General features: G+C 40.6%; 1 pseudogene; it reads right to left on the reverse strand.

Moving 5' to 3' along the window:
* Positions 1 to 5521: 5521 nt before the first annotated feature.
* The window catches only part of LOC107796582 (mitogen-activated protein kinase kinase kinase 20-like), a 29505-nt pseudogene continuing 17621 nt past the window's right edge, over positions 5522 to 17405 (reverse strand).

The following is a 17405-nucleotide window of genomic DNA, read 5'->3' on the forward strand; positions in this document are numbered from 1 at the left end:
AAGTTGAGGGATGATATACAAATGAAAATGCACACCCCTTTTATAGGCATTTGATGCCCTGCCGACGTAAGCGCTTACATCATAGGAATGCCGATGTAAGCGCTTATATCATACGAATGCCGATGTAAGCGCTTACATCATAAGTTCATCTCTTTTTGACTTTTCTTTCTTTTGTTTTGTCTACTTTTTTTTCCCACATAAAATAACAGGTTTGCTACTATCAATCTCCCCCTCAAACCTATGTTACATCAAGAAAGAAATAAAAAAAAAAGATTTGCTATTCTCTGGTGGCGCCTTCACGCTATTAGTCTTGAAGGCTAACTAAGGCAGTGCACAACCTCAGTTTGTCAACACCGACAACTTTGGTCAACATGTCTGACTAGTTCTTTGATCCTGGTATCTTCTGTAGGGAAAGAGTTTCTTCACTTATCAACTGTCGGATATGATGATACCTCAACTGGATATGCTTCGATCTTGCATGAAACACTGGATTCTTGGCAAGATGAATTGCACTCTGGCTATCGCTGAAAAGCTCAAAATTGTCCTGCTCTTTACCTAGCTCTTTAAGAAAATTCTTAAGCCAAATCATCTCTTTTCCAGCTTTTGAGATTACCGTGCACTCTGTTTCAGTGGTAGATAGAGCAATACTTTTCTGAAGTCTGGACATCCAGCTAACAGCAGTACTGCCCAAGGTGAACACGTAGCCTGTGGTACTTTTTCGACTATCCAGATCGCCGCCTAAATTTGCATCAGCAAAACCTTATAAGATAATATTGCTCCTTTTAAAACAAAGTGTCACACTTGAGGTGCATTTGAGATATTGCAATATCCATTTTACACCTTTCCAATGTTCCTTTCCTGGATTTGACATGTTTCTACCGACAACTCTAACTGCATGGGCTATGTCAGGTCTAGTGCAAACCATAGCATACATCAAACTTCCTACTGCTGAACCATATTCAACTTTTCACATCTACTTCTTTTCTTCATCTTTCTTAGTTGATTGGTCCTTCGACAGATTAAGATAGCTTCCGAGTGGAGTGCTTCTAGTCTTTGTATCATGAAGACTAAACCTGCTTAGTACGTTCTGTATGTACTTTTCTTGAGATAATTTTAAGGTTCCTTCAGGCCTGTTTCTTCTAATCCTCATCCGAAGTATTTGCTTAGCTGGTCCTAAGTCTTTCATTTCAAACTCCTCCGCCAGTTGTTGCTTAATCCTGTTAATCTCATTTATGCTAGATCCTGCAATTAGCATATCATCAGCGTACAACAGTAGAATGATATAGGATTTATCATGATTTTTGATATAACAACAATGGTCCATCTCACATCGCGTGAAACCATTATTATGCATGAATCCATCAAATTTCTTGTACCATTGTCGGGGTGCTTGTTTTAAACCATGCAAGCTCTTCTTCAACTTACACACAAGCTTTTCTTTACCAGAAACTTGAAAACCTTCAGGTTTCTTCATGTAGATGTCTTCTTCAAGGTCACCATGCAAGAAAGCAGTTTTAACATCTAGCTGATCCAAATGTAAATTTTTTGCCAGCTATGATACTTAGCACCAATCTGATAGTAGTTAATTTGACTACAGGAGAGAAGATCTCGGTGTAGTCAATCCATTCCTTCTGCTGAAAGCCTTTTACTACTAATCGTGCTTTGTATCTCTTCTTACCATCATGCTCTTCCTTGATCCTGTATACCCACTTATTTTGCAACGCCTCTTTCCTTTTGGTAAATCTGTAAGTATCCATGTTTTATTCTTTTAAAGAGAATTCATCTCTTCTTTCATGGCTAGCTTCCACTTATCAGAGTTTACCACCTGCATTGCTTCAACAAAATGCTCTGGTTCTCCAGCATCAGTCAGAAGTAAATAGTGGAGAGAGAGAGAGAGAGAGAGAGAGAGAGAGAGAGAGAGAGAGAGAGAGTTAACCTATCTGGAGCATTCGTGACTCTTTTAGATCTCCTTAATGTAGGTTCAGAATTAACTGATCCCGAATTTGATTCAAGTGCTGACTCCAGATCTGGTTTTCCGTCTGATTCTATCTCTGGTTCCGGTTCTGGTTCTGATCCAGATTCGACTTCTTGTTCTTCATCTTTAATTTCAGAATCAGTTGTAATCACTCTACCCACTTCATTTTAAAAGATTTCTTCTAACTCAACTGTTTCAGATGTCTGTTTGCTGGTGCCGGTTGGTTCTACTTCAAGCTTATTTTTGTACATCATATTTTCATTAAATGTGACATTCTAGTGTATTAGGATCTTTCTATTCTGATCATCCCAAAATCGATAACCAAAATTATCATCACCATAGCCAATAAAAAAATATTTCTTGGCTTTAGGATCAAACTTATCTCTATCATTAGAGTTTACATGCACATAAGCAACACAACCAAAAATTTTCAGATGTGAGAGAGTTACCTACTTTCCTGTCCATACCTCCTCAGGAATTTCAAAATTCAGTGGTACAGAGGGTCCCATGTTTATTAGGTAAGCTTCCGTGTTAACAGCCTCAGCCCAAAAATACTTCGGCAATCTAGAATGTATTCTCATACTTCTGGCTCGTTCATTCAGGGTTCTGTTTATCCTCTCAGTAACGCTATTTTGTTCCGGTGTTCCAGGAAATGTCTTGGTCATTCTGATCCCATTCTCAGAGCAGAATGCTTTAAACTCTTGTCTATCATACTCTCCTCCATTATCAAACTTCAGACATTTTAATTTTAGACTTGTCTGATTTTCAACTTCAGCTTTCCATCTTTTAAAGGTAACAAACACGTCAGATTTATTTTTCAGAAAATAAACCTATACCTTTCTTGTGGAATCATCAATGACGGTGACATAATAGCGTGAGCCTCCCAGAGAAGTTATAGGAGTTGGTCCCCACAGATCCGTATGCACTAGTTTCAGCTTCTCTTTCTTTGGCATCCTTCCCGCCTTTGAGAAACTAACTCTCTTTTGTTTCCCGTAAATGCAATCTTCGCACAAACCTAATTCAACATGCTTCAGGTTTTTCTTTGGATGCCAACAACTTTATTCTCTTCTCACTCATATGCCCCAGCCTCTGGTGCCATAATATTGTATCACGACTATGATTAACTATTGCTATAATATCTTTCTGTATTGCAGTTGTATACAGTGTTCCCTTCTTGAAGCCTCGTGCCACAACCAAATTTTCTTGGGTTATCTTTCACGATCCATTACTGAATGTTGTTGTATATCCTTCACTGTCAATCTGACCCATAGATATCAGATTTTTCTTTAGGCTAGGAACATGTCAGACATTTTGCAATTTCCATAGCGTGCCTTGTGAAGTCTTTATATGAACTTCACCATTCCCGACAATGTCCAGAGGTTCACAGACTGCTAGATAAACTTTTCCAAATTTTCCAGCAATATAATTATGCAATAATCTTTTACATGATGTAGAGTGAAAGGATGCACCTGAGTCCAGAATTCAAGATTCGACTGGACTGTCTGCATAACAAATTAGTGCATCACCAACTTGTTCATCCTTGTATTGATCGTTCTTCTTCTTCTTTGGCTCTCTACACTGACTACTGTACCAATACCATACTTTTCTAACAGAATTACACTCTCTGTGCTCTGATACCAATTTTTGAAAAATGTGTCAGGCTAATAGAAGGAAAAAATATTTGAAAGAGAAAAGCAATAAATTACACAAGACAAGACAAGAGAAGATTTACGTGGTTCGACAATTTTTGCCTACTCCACGGCTATACAAAAAATATCTCTTTATTAATTGAAGATAGAAAGAAGAGGTTGAGGGATGATGTGCAAATGAAAATGCATACCCCTTTTATAGATATTTGAATGCCCTGCCGACGTAAGCGCTTACATCATAGGAATGCCGATATAAGCGCTTACATCATACGAACGACGATGTAAGCTCTTACATCATAAGTTCATCTCTTTTTGACTTTTCTTTCTTTTGTTTTGTCTACTTTTCTTTTTTTTCACATACAACAATAGGTTTGCTACTATCTTGTCTACTTTTTTTTTTTCCTTCACATACAACAATAGGTTTGCCTGCGTGAAACGTACGGGGGAGAATCCTAGAGAACTCATCAATGCATTTTGTGACATGAAACCAGTTTCAGGCCATTTATTAGACTGCTGAGAAGTGGCAGGAACAATATATTCCCGATAGATATTACCATCTCGTCAGCATTAAATTTTCTTGTAACAACAACAATAATCCCATAATGTTGGTATAATAGTCAGGTAAACATTTTGGTACTCAAATAATGTTACTATGAAACTTCAAACCTCACAAACAGTTTTATTAAGGGCTTTAAAATTCCCATGTGTCAAGATAACATCTTTATCGGGTACTATTTTGTTATGTCTTGCTGACTAGTTTTAGACCTTCAAAGACCATTTGTGATCACTGGAAATGAGCTTTTATGGAAAACATAACTTTAACTATCACTTGAATTAATGCATACCGAAGTTTCCTCTAGCCTATCTACCAGAATGTTTAATTAATCCATTCATCAACTATGATAGCAGTGATAAAGGCCAGAGTTACACTGTGAGGCTGTTTCTGCCAACTATTTGCTTAAGAATCTCCTTGCGTTCATTATTGTCTAAAATATTTCTGGAAGTTTGTTCTTAAACTTATTATTTTTCTAATAGTTTCCCCTGATGTTTTCAGATTCTTCTTTATCACAAAAAATGAATCTACTAGGAAGCCAGTTGTTCTAAATTGGTTGACAAATGACCGGGCACTAACATGGAAACTAGAAGTGCAGCAGATCAATCATGCTAACAAACTCAAATGCTGAGTAGCGTTTATAAATCTGCAACAGAGTTTGCAGTTTGAAAATCGACTAGCACTTAACATTAATTAATGAAACAGAATAGAACTCTGTCAAATTTACTAAGGTATGTACTAGTACTACCAGTAGCGAAGTTAGGAATTTACTCAATGGTATTCAAATTTGAAAGAAGTGAAAAAATATTCCGACAAAGGGTGTTCAATATGTGTTATATACCTCTAAAACGTAATATTTTTTCTATATACACCGTGCAATTTTTCGACAAAGAGTGATCAACTGTTGTAACCATGTGGCTTCGACACTGTGTACTCCAAACTGATGCCACTCATAAATGACCAAAAAAAGCTTACAACGCCCTTTTTTGTAAGGAGCATTGATCAACTATGACCATATAAAGAAACTTACTTTTATTAAACTAAAAAGGGGCTGCACCTGAGATCATCTTGATCACAGGCTGCCTACGTACCCCTAAAAAATCCTTAGGAGGGATCAAGCCCACACGTAGTTCTTTACATATACAGTATTCAATTGTATTTTCTTAAACTAAAAAGGGGCTGCACCTGAGTTCATCTTGGTCACAGGCTGCCTACGTACCCCACTAACAAATCCTAAAGAGGGATCAAGCCTACACGTAGTTCTTTTACATATATTACAAATCAATTATCAATCTGAGTATCTACTTTCAGTATCGCCAGCAGCCTTCCGCGAGTTCCCTTGTCTAATTTCTTCAGATTCCCTTCTCTGATTATTGCATCAATGTCCTATGATCAGATCACGCTTATGTGGTTGTGTCTTGAATGCTATCTTGTGCTGCGGTCTGCGTAAGATGATCTTTAGCTTTTTAGCTGTCTTTGTTGCAGGCTGGACTTTATCTGCTACTTTGGAGGAATTCAGAAACGGATGGTTCAATAGCATGTCGGCGGCTGTCCAACGTGAACTGGGATTCTTGATTGCTGTCTTCTGCTGCGGTCTGCGTAAAATAATCTTTAGCTTCTTAGTTGTCTTTGTTGCAGTCTGGACATTGTCTGCTACTTTGGATGAATTCAGAAACGGATGGTTCAATAGCATCTCCGCTGTCCAACGTGATCTTGGATTCTTGACTAGACACCTCTTCAAAAAATCTTGTGCTTCGTTCGACAACTTTGCATTCTGAAACATTGGTTCCTCAAACCCGATTCTGTATAAAACATTCGAATCTTGACTATCTTCATCTGATTCCCACAACGGTGTCCCCGTCATCAACTCGTAGACAGTGCAACCGAGAGCCCATATATCAACTTCTGTTCCGTACTTTTCGTCAACCACGGATTCTGGTGCCAAATACCTTTCAGTTCCTCTCAGTCCCTGATTTCCTGTTCTGCTCTGTTCCAAAGTCATAGAAAGTCCGAAATCCGCAATCTTGGCAGTTTCATCAGTGCCCGCAAGAAGAATGTTATCGGGCTTGATGTCGCAATGAATAACTCCTCTGTTGTGTATGTGAATGAGACCTAAAACAATGTTCGTCGTGTGTTTTCTAACTTCAAATTCTGACAGTCCTTTCCCTGAGTTGTAGTTGTGAAGACGATCTGCTAAGCTTCCTCCGGAGGCATATTCGAGTAGTAAGTTGTAAACGGCAACGCCATCTTGAAGTTCAATATTAGGTCTGAAACAGTGAATAATGAAAGGCGAGTCCGCAAACATGCTGAGGAATGCCTCTTCATATTGCAACGATTGAGAGCGATGGAGTAAGCAAGTTTTCACGGCGATGAGAGGTGGAAGACGCTCTAACGTGGGAGGTTGATTATCGGACGATGAAGCTAAAGAAACAACCCCATATCCACCTTTACCCAGTATTCTCACTCTCTTCCACAAGAGTGAAGCCATTTCTGAAAGTAATTTGTGAACGTCTGCTGCTGCTGCTTCGTACTCTTATGTTACAAGGTGAAGTTGAGGAGTATTACGACGTCCCAATCCTTTATTAAGTAGGATTCTGACTTTTGTTTCCTATTTTTACTTTCCATATTTCTGTTACAGCTAGCCCTATTCATTTTTTTTATTTTCTCAAAAGATGACCCTAGTCATTCACGTATTTAAATTCCTTTCCTCTCCAGTCTCCAGCAAAAATTCAAAAAAGAGAACTACTAACTTTTTATTTATTAATTTCCAAAACCGTCCTTTTAAAAAAAAAAATATAAACGTATATAAACGAGAAGAAAAGTCATGTTAACACATAATTAGAAGTCATATGTTAACACATTAGTATAATTAGGCCTATTTTATGAAATTTTGGATGAATTGTTAATTTCTATTATTTTTTGTTTAATCTTCTTCTCGCTTTTACACAATAATTTGTAAGTAATAATTATTTTCAAATTAATATTCGATTTACCACAAGACATGCACCTTAAATTTTGTTGTGTAAGCAATAAAAATGCAAATATTTTATTTAAAATGAGACTAGGGTCATTTAACGAATTTAATTATTTCTAATCTAAGGAAGACGAATGAACAAAAAATAAAACAAATATAACAAGTTTCTTCTATTAATAGGCTGAATGCTATGTCAATTCCTATGGTTATACATTCTAGAATTAGACTTGTTTACCCGAAAAACGGATAGAGTTGAATTTGTACGTAGTTCTAAGGATATGTGGTGAAGAAGAAGATGGCTCGTAAGCCGAACAAGAATGCCATTCCTTTAACCGTAGAATCAGTTATGCGTCTGAGGGATGAAGAAGAAGAAGAAGAAAAGAGAACGATGGGTCTGCTCTGGCAGCCCGAACAAAGAAGACCACCGACGTTCCACAGGCAGTTGGATCGATGGTGGTTCATAAGGATCCGCCTCGATCTGAGGATATATCGGAGAGAGATTCGAGCAGAGTCCCTGAGTTGCTGGAGATCGAAGATGTTTCCCATCGAAGCCGACGGGTGGGGGATATGTCTGAAGGGGCTCTTCCCGAACCAAAGAGAATGCCCCAGATGACTCATTTGGGGCAGTAGCAATCGAAGGCTCGCCTACCTTCCCTGCTTTTTTCCGCAGGGGCAATTCGGGAAGCCCAAGCTTTGGGGGCCCTCGAATTAGATAGGCCTCATGATGGAGAGGATCCTTTTCGTGACCTGTTCATCGGCGTGGAAGACACTGCCGGTACAAGTGACGCATCAGTTCTTTTTCATGGAGGGCAGCAAGCTGTGAATCAGGTAGGCCTTAAATCATATAACGTTACCTTTAAGTTTGCTTTTCTTTTCTGAATTCGTTTCTTCTTTCTTTGCAGGCCGCGACAGTTCATCGAGAATCATGTTCTTAGTCCCAAACCGAGCTGCGTCGATACGTGGCCGAGCTTCAACGGGTTACGATTACGGAGGAGAGGAACTCCTTAAAGCTCCTTTTGGGCCAAAAGAGAGAGGAAACAAAAGACCTCCAAGCTGAGTTGGTCAGGGCTCACCAAGATCAGATCGATCTATCCGAAGAGGTAATAATGCTTTTAAAATCCTATGAGCTTGATACCGGAACGATGGCTAATCTTTCGGTCTCACAGCTGTAGCAAAAAATCGAGATGATCGGAAAGCTCAGTGAAAAAGTCGATGTGATAAGAGCGGAGTCTTTGAAGTGGAAAGAAGGAATGGACCGCTTTGGTGCAGAGAAAGAAACCGCTCGAGGCCAATTGTCATCGGCCGAAAACCAACTTCAAAAAATGAAGGAGAAACGCTCGCTACAAGCAAGAAGAATAGAAGAGCTCGAGGCTCGGTTGGCCTCTGTACTTGCCAAGGCCGAATCTGATGCTGAAAAGGCAAAGGCCGATGCGGATGCACTCGTGACCGTCTATCGGGCCGATGCTGAAGCTTCCCAGGTCCAAGCACGAGAGGCAGTCGATACCGCCGATACTCGAGCACATTGGGTCGCCGAACTTGCTAAATGTCGATCTCGGAGGGAGACCCTCGAGGAGATCCATGCTCGAGGTTTCGACCTCACTGAAGAGATAAAAAGGGCCAGAGAACTCGAAGCCTATGATGAAGCTTTGGTTTCCGATGATGATGATGATAACAATGATGATGACGATAGGAGTAAGAGCGGATCCGAGAATGGGGGAACGGGGGGGAGCCTGATAGAGAAGAGACCGCTCCTGGGGATGACCAGGAATCTTAGTCCTTAATTTTTATGTTGTAATCAATCATGTAAATAATTTTTGTATATAAAAATATCCCTTTTTTTTGCCGACTTGCTTATGTTTTGTTTCCTGTCTTGTGAAGACTTTATCCATGCCTTATGAATATTTTCATAAGGATTTAAACAACTTAATCAAATTTGAACTTCGTAACCTCTATAACCGAGCGAGCGCTTACTCAAACTTGAAATAAGGTAGCTCGTAGGCATGATGGTCGAGTGAGTGCTTGCTCGAACTCGAGATAAAAGTAGCCCATAGGCTTAGTAGTCGAGTGAATGATTCGAACTCGAAGTAATGTAGTCCGTAGGCGTAATGGTCGAGTGAGTGTTTGCTCGAACTCGAAATAAAAGTAGCCCGTAGGCTTAGTAGTCGAGTGAATGATTCGAACTCGAAGTAATGTATCCAGTGGGCGTAATGGTCGAGTGAGTGCTTGCTCGAACTCGAAATAAAAGTAGCCCGTATGCTTAGTAGTCGAGTGAATAATTCGAACTCGAAATAATATAGCCCGTAGGCGTAATGGTAGAGTGAGTGCTTACTCGAACTCGATCCTATTAGCACAATAAATCTCGAAATAAAGGAAGTTTTCTTGGATAAAAGATATCGGTAAAGAAGAGAACTTTCTTTGCAAGTCAATATACATATGTTCACGTTTTGCGTCAGGGCTCAGGCCAACTATACGAGCATGGTTTGTTTTGACCATTTGGCTCTTACAACTTTTCCTATTGGAACCTTGTTGACATGAAATAACTTTCTTGCATCAGAACTTGATATATTTGAGGGCTAATGCCCCCCAGTATTTGAGGTCGATTGTAAAGAGGCCTCGGATACTGTCGTATTGTTTCCAAGTACAGCACGATCATTGGTTGCCTCATTAAAAACCTTGCCGAAAAACCCATTTGGGATAAAACCGGCCTAAGGGAAAAAGAGCGCAACGCGTGCTTTCAGACCCAAGGCTTCATATTGAAGGATCCATCTTAGCTCCTGATCGGAGTTCTGCAGGGGTTAGTTTTGAAATGTAAACGAATATGAGAGGGTCGTACCTTAGAAGTAGTATCGTTTTAGATGCGACACATTCCAATTTCTTGATAGTTGTTTGCCATTTATAATGCCGAGCTTGTATGATCCCTTTCCGACGTTTTCGAGAACCTGATATGGTCCTTCCCAATTCGGTCCTAGTTTTTCTTCATTTGGATTTCGGGTATTGAGGGTGACTTTCCTTAGCACTAAGTCCCCGGGCTTCAAAAGGCGGAGCTTGGTTCTTCCATTATAGTATCTTTCGATTCGTTTCTTTTGGGCGGGCAATTGGATGCGGGCAGTTTCTCATTTTTCGTTCGATAACTCGAGACTAGTGTTCATTGCCTAGTTATTTGATTCTTTTGTTGTATATCGAAATCTGGCACTGGGTTCGCCGACTTCGACAAGTATCAAGGCTTCAGAGCCATATACTAAGGAGAACGGGGTTGCCCCCGTACTAGATTTTGATGTTGTTCGATATGCCCAAAGGACTTCGGGTAGGACTTCTCTCCATTTTCCTTTAGCGACGTTCAACCTCTTCTTTAGGTTTTGAATGATAGTTTTGTTCATTGATTCTGCCTGTCCTTTCCTACTGGGGTGATACGGCGTTGATAATATCCTTCTTATTTTGTGGTCTTCGAAAAATTTTGTGACTTTGCTGCCGACAAATTGTTTTCCATTGTCACACACTATTTCGGCGGGTATCCCGAATCGACATACGATATGATTCCAGATAAAATATATAACTTATTTCTCTCTTACTTTCTCAAACGCCTGTGCTTCAACCCATTTAGAGAAATAGTCAGTCATAAATAAAATAAATTTAGCTTTACCTGGGATCGATGGCAGAGGGCCGACGATATCCATTCCCTATTTCATGAATGGCCATGTGGATAGTACTGAGTGAAGTTGCTCTCCGGGTTAATGGATCATTGGTGCAAACCTTTGACATTTGTCACATTTTCGAACAAATTCTTTTGCATCTTTGCCCATATCGATCCAATAATACCTTGCCCTGATTATTTTTGTACTAATGAATCGGCACCAGAGTGATTCCCACAAGTACCCTCGTACACCTCACATAAGATGTAATCGGTATCTCCCGGACCTAAGCATACTGCCAATGGTCCATCGAATGTCCTTCGGTATAGCGTTCCATTTGAAGCCAACATGAATCGAGCAACTTTGGTTCGTAGAGCCCTTGAATCTTTAGGGTCCGATGTGAGCTTTCCGCTCTTTAAGTATTCAATATACTTGTTTCTCCAATCCCAAGTTAAGCTCGTAAAATTTATCTTGACATGACCTTCTTCGATCACGGATCTCGAGAGTTGAACGACAGTCCCCGAGCTCAATTCACCTTCCTCGACCGATGATCCCAAATTCGCAAGTGCATCAGCCTCACTGTTTTTCTCTTGTGGAACATGCTGTAAAGTCCATTGTTTGAAATGGTGCAAAGTGACATGTAGTTTGTCCAAATACCTTTGCATTCTATCTTCTCGAACTTCAAAGGTTTTGTTTACTTGATTTACCACCAGCAAAGAGTCACACTTGGCTTCAATGACTTCTGCTCCCAAGCTTTTAGCTAGCTCGAAACCTGCAATCATGGCCTCATACTCGGCCTCATTGTTAGTCAACCTGGTAGCTTTAATAGATTGCCTAATAGTGTTACCCGTGGGTGGCTTTAAAACTATCCCTAGCCCGGACCCCTTCACGTTCGAAGCCCCGGCCGTAAAAAAGGTCCATACCCCCGATGACGTACCCGATTTCAACAAGAGTTCTTTTTCGACTTCGGGTATGAGGGTTGGCGTGAAATAGGCCACGAAGTCTGCTAAAATTTGAGACTTGATGGCCGTACGGGGTTGATATTCGATATCGAACCCACTGAGTTCGACGACCCATTTGGCCAATCGGCATGATAGTTCGAGCTTGTGCAAAATATTTTGAAGAGGGTAAGTGGTTAATACGCATATGGGGTGACATTGAAAGTATGGTCTTAATTTTTTAGAGGCGCTTATCAGTGCAAGTGCCAATTTTTCTAAGTGCGAATATCTAGTTTATGCTTCTCCTAAGGCCCGACTTATATAATAAACGGAAAATTGCGTACCTTGCTCTTCTCGAACTAGGATACCGCTTACTGCGATTTTGGATACTGCCAAGTACAAACAAAGTTTTTCGTCTATTTTTGGAGTATGAAGTAATGGTGGGCTCGATAGATATCGTTTTAATTCCTCTAATGCCTGTTGGCTTTCCGGGTCCAAGCGAAATCGTTCTTCTTTTTGAGTAGAGAGAAAAATTTGTGACTTCGATCTGACGATCTCGAAATGAATCGGCCTAAGGTTGCAATCCATCCCGTTAGCCTCTGTACGACTTTCACGCTGTCCACGATGGTGATGTCCTCAATGGCCTTGATTTTATCAAGGTTAATCTCGATTCCTTGATTTGACACCATGAAGCCGAGGAACTTACCCGAACCAACCCCGAAAGCACATTTTTCGGGGTTGAGCTTCATGTTGTATTTCCTCAAAATCTCGAACATTTCCTGTAAATGGGTCAAATGGTCCTCTGCGCGCAGGGACTTAACTAACATGTCATCAATATAAACTTCCATTGATTTACCTATATGTTCTTCGAACATTTTATTTACTAGGTGTTGGTAAGTAGCTCCTGTATTTTTTAGCCCGAATGGCATCACATTATAACAATATGTTCCATATTTGGTGACAAATGAAGTCTTTTACTGGTCTTCCGGGTTCATTTGGATTTGATTATACCCGGAATAGGCATCGATAAAAGTAAGGATCTCGTGGCTGGCCGTGGCATCGATCATGCGATCAATGTTGGGCAGCAGTAAGGAATCTTTGGGGCATGCTTTGTTCAAATCCTTATAATCCACACACATTCTAAGTTTGTTCCCTTTTTAGGCACTACAACTACGTTAGATAACCATTCAGGATATTTCACCTCCCGAATGGACCCTATCTTGAGAAGTTTAGTTACCCTGTCCTTTATGAATGCGTGCTTTACCTCGAACTGGGGTCTTCTCTTTTGCTTTACCGGTCTGAACCTAGGGTCCAAGCTTAGCAGATGCGTCGTTATGTCCGGTGGGATCCCTGTTATATCTAAATGTGACCAGGAAAAGCAATCAATGTTATTGATAAGAAATTGAATAAGTTTCTTCCTGAGTTAGGGGATCAACCCCGTTCCCAAGTATACCTTCTGTTCGGGCCAGTGCTCGATTAGTGTGACTTGCTCAAATTCCTCAATCGTTGATTTGGTAACGTCGGAATCATCGGGAATCACGAAGGATCGATGGATCCTCTGATCATCATCTTTTTCGGTCTTCTGGTTATCTGGTCGGGTCAAAGCCGATGTCTGTGATTTCTATTTGGTATCTCATTCCCTTTCTGAGCCTAACCCCTTTATTGGCGAAGGCGAGAATATTGGTTTCACTTTCTCGATGACGAACATTTCTCTTGCGGCTGGTTGTTCTCTGTACACGGTTTTTGACTCCTCTCGATGTTGGGAATTTAAGGACCTGGTGTAGGGTCGAAGGTACAACTCTCATGTTGTGGATCCACGGCCTTCCAAAAAGGGCGTTGTATTTCATGTCGCCTTCGATCACGTGGAACTTCGTTTCCTAGATGGTCTCGACCACGTTTATCGGTAGAATTATCTCGCCTTTGGTGGTTTCACAAGCCATATTGAATCCATTTAGAACTAGGGTTGCGGGTACGATCTGGTCCTGCAGTCCGAGTTGTTCTACGACCTTCAATCTGATGATGTTGGCTGAGCTACCTGGATCAATCAACACACACTTAACTTTAGTTTTATTCATGAGTACGGATATTACCAGTGCATCGTTATGAGGTTGTATGACTCCTTCTGCATCTTCATCATTGAAGGACAAAGTTCCTATGGGTGTGTAATCTTGAGTTCGAGATCGCTTTTCTCTCACAATCGATGTCTTAGTGCGTTTAAGCACCTGTACCTGAGAGGTATCGGCGCCGCCGATGATCATGTGAATGACGTGTTGCGGTTCTTCTTGTTCGTTTTCCTTGCCGAAATCCCTATTTTTAAAATGGTTCTTTGCCCTATCGCTTAAAAATTCTCGAAGGTGCCCTTTGTTGAATAACCGGGCTACTTCCTCTCTTAGTTGCCTGCAATCTTCCATTCTGTGGCCATGGGTGCCATGATATTTGCACATTTGATTGGGATTCCTCTAGGCAGGATCAGTCTGCATGTGTCGAGTCCATTTAGTGTCTTTGATGCGTCCGAAAACCGAAATGATGGTGGATGCATCAATGCTGAAGTTATATTCCGATAACCAAGGAGTTTCCTTAAATCCGACAGGCCTATCGAACTTACTTCTGTTCATCAGCCCTCGAGACCCTTGACCTCGATCACTTCTCTTGTTATTTTGTCCGAGGTTATGTCTCAATTCGCTGATTCTGCGATTTCCATTGTATGGTCGGTATCGATCCCCGATCGGACATTGTTCTCGATTAATATCCCTTCGAATAACGGATTCAGACCTCAATTGGTCATCTTCGACCCTAATTTTTGATTGGTACCGATTGTGCACGTCGGCCCACGTGATGTTTGGGTATTCGATCAGGTTATGCTTTAACCGCCGTGAAGCCGTCGAACTTCGTTCGTTCAAACCTTGAGTGAAAGCCTGAATAACCCAATCGTTTGTGACTGGTGGCAGGTCCATTTGTTCCCTTTGAAAATGAGATACGAACTCCCTCAGCATCTCGTTATCTTTTTGTCTTACCTTGAAGATGTCCGATTTCCTTGTTCTGATTTTTATGGCGCTGACATGTGCTTTCACAAAAGAATCTGCTAACATGGCGAACGAGTCGATGGAATTTGGTGGTAGGTTGTGATACCAAATCATTGCTCCCTTCGAGAGGGTTTCTCCGAATATTTTTAACAACACAGATTAGATTTCATCGTCTTCCAAATCATTTCCCTTGATATCACATGTGTAAGAAGTGACGTGCTCGTTGGAATCGGTCGTTCCGTTATATTTGGGAATTTCGGGCAAACGAAATTTTGTGGGGATTGGTTTCGGGACTGCGCTCGAGGGAAACAATTTTTGCACGAATTATTTTTGAATCCAACCCTTTTATCATTGGTCTGATCAACCCTAGTGTTATAAGTTTCTACTTTTTTTTCGTTGGCTTCGACTCGCTTTGTGAGTTCCTCGAGTAATTTAGCAATTTCGGGAGTAGTCCTCGATTCTTGCTCATTTGACTTCGCTATAGCTGGCTCCATTCTGTGGGTGACTTTTGTTCCTTAAGCTTTTAGGATCACATATTTCAAAAGTCTTCTTTTTTTCTATAACTTTGTGCCAAGTCAAACTAAATTATCTAAATTGAAACGGAGGGAGTAATTTCTAGCTAGTAAATCTTTTCTTTTTACTTCAAATGTTGATTTTAAGCAACAAATTTTATAATGAATAATTTATCGCCTAGTAGTTTCAGCTTAATTATTACCTCACATTATACAACTTAGAATCTTTCATGGTTAAGCAAATAAAATGCAATTATTTTAATGAGACTAATATAGAGTCATTTAAGGAGTTTAATTATTTCTATTTTAAGGAAGAACTATAGAGCGAAACTCAAAGCATACATATAACAACTATCTTGAGTTAATGATTATTCTAAATCGAGCCTCAACTCCTAATTTCATATATATTACGAGAGTTAAAAATTCTTAACTAAAAGCTCAAAAAGCTAAGTGGTGCAAAATCAGGTTAATTTACCCTAAAAACGGATAACAATTAAATTTATATGTGGTTTTAAGGATATACGAATTAATTCAATACAAATGATAAATGACGTTAGATTAAACAGATCACGTAATAAATTGTCAAACCAATAAGGAGAGTGATCCCGGACTCAGTAACGTCTTAATGAAATGCCTGCCTTCGATCCCGGGCTCACACTAATGAAGAACTGATGAATAAATGTAAAAACTTTAAAAAATAGAGAAACTAAGAGTATATTGCCTTGATATGCGTGTTACAATGTATCCCTATGAATAATAATCTCCCCCTTTATATAATAGGTGAGTTTTATCCTAAATACAATTCTAAAAAAGGTAAAAATCTTTCATTTTGCCGATCACCGATACGAGCTGAGATTCGCGCCGTGATATCCGGTTAGGCACGGACGTCACGGCCCTTTGTTAGTCGTGCGCATCTACTTGGTAATATTCTCTTCAATCTTCAGATTGTCCCTCGAGGATATCCCCGAGGGCAGGTGCCTTTCCCGATCCCTAATACGTAGGGTTCTTCGTTCTGACTCCGATATAATACGACCATGTTCCTGCTCCGATTGGCTCACCGAGAATATGAGTCATGGAGCGGGCTCAGTTTTACCTGTATACAGATAGTCCCCTCATTTCTCAGAGAGTATACTTGCCGAAAATATGGGAAACGACAGATGACTCCGGTTCCTTCCTTCGTACGTTTTGATGGGAAGGCAAAACGTCCCATCAATCGCGTCGTTCTGACTTTGGACATGTATCATTCTCCGACAGGTTGCCTTCGAATGTGAAGCATCAGATGTTTCTCTATAAAAGCATCCTTCCTTTGTCCTTTTTCTACTTTCCGATCAAACCGCTATCTTCGAGCCATCAACCATTATCAGAATCTTCATCAAATCTTCAAATCTTCATCCTGTTCTTCAATCTTCATAGCAATTTCCAGATTTCTACCAAAATTTCTTCAAATCTTCATACCCTGTTCTTCATCTTCAAAACCCATCTTTCCGAAACTTAATGTTTATTCTCCAAATTTCTAACTTTCTCTCAAATGATAATGGCAAAAATATCGAAAACCGTTCCTCAAGAAGTTTTCTCTTCATCTTCTCAGCTGGCCGCTGGTACATAAGCGGTCGCCCCCGAGATGGTGGCCCTCGAAACGACTTCTCCTGTTGCGGCTGTTAATGCATCGCCCCCTGAGCCTCCTTTGTCGGCGTTTATCCCGGGGACTGCTCAATTGCTGATGACTTCAAGGTCGAGAATCCTTCGCACAAACATGACCGGTGAGAAGTGGTCTCGAGATATACATGTTCCGTGATCGAGGACGTTCTTCCCATAGTCCATAAAGACTGCGATTGGGAAGGTAAGGACGTAGTAGTCCCCAGGCTTAATGACGCCTTTACTACCTATGTGAACGGTTACTTAAGTGTTTACATTTATCCTTTCACGCTGGGACCGGTGGATCCGATCATCCTGGATTTTTGCAAGAGGTACGAAGTGTGCCTCGGGAAAATCCATTCGTCAATGTGGAGGATTATGACCCTCCTTCATTACTTTGTGAACAAGACCAAATCTCGTCGATTCACAATCGACCATCTGCTCCGATTATACAGTCCCCTGATGTTCCGAGGGGGACTGATCAAGCTTACACGCTAGGCCATCAAAGCACCCTTCT

Source organism: Nicotiana tabacum, chromosome 22, assembly GCF_000715075.1.
Source record: "Nicotiana tabacum cultivar K326 chromosome 22, ASM71507v2, whole genome shotgun sequence".
Lineage (NCBI taxonomy): Eukaryota > Viridiplantae > Streptophyta > Magnoliopsida > Solanales > Solanaceae > Nicotiana > Nicotiana tabacum.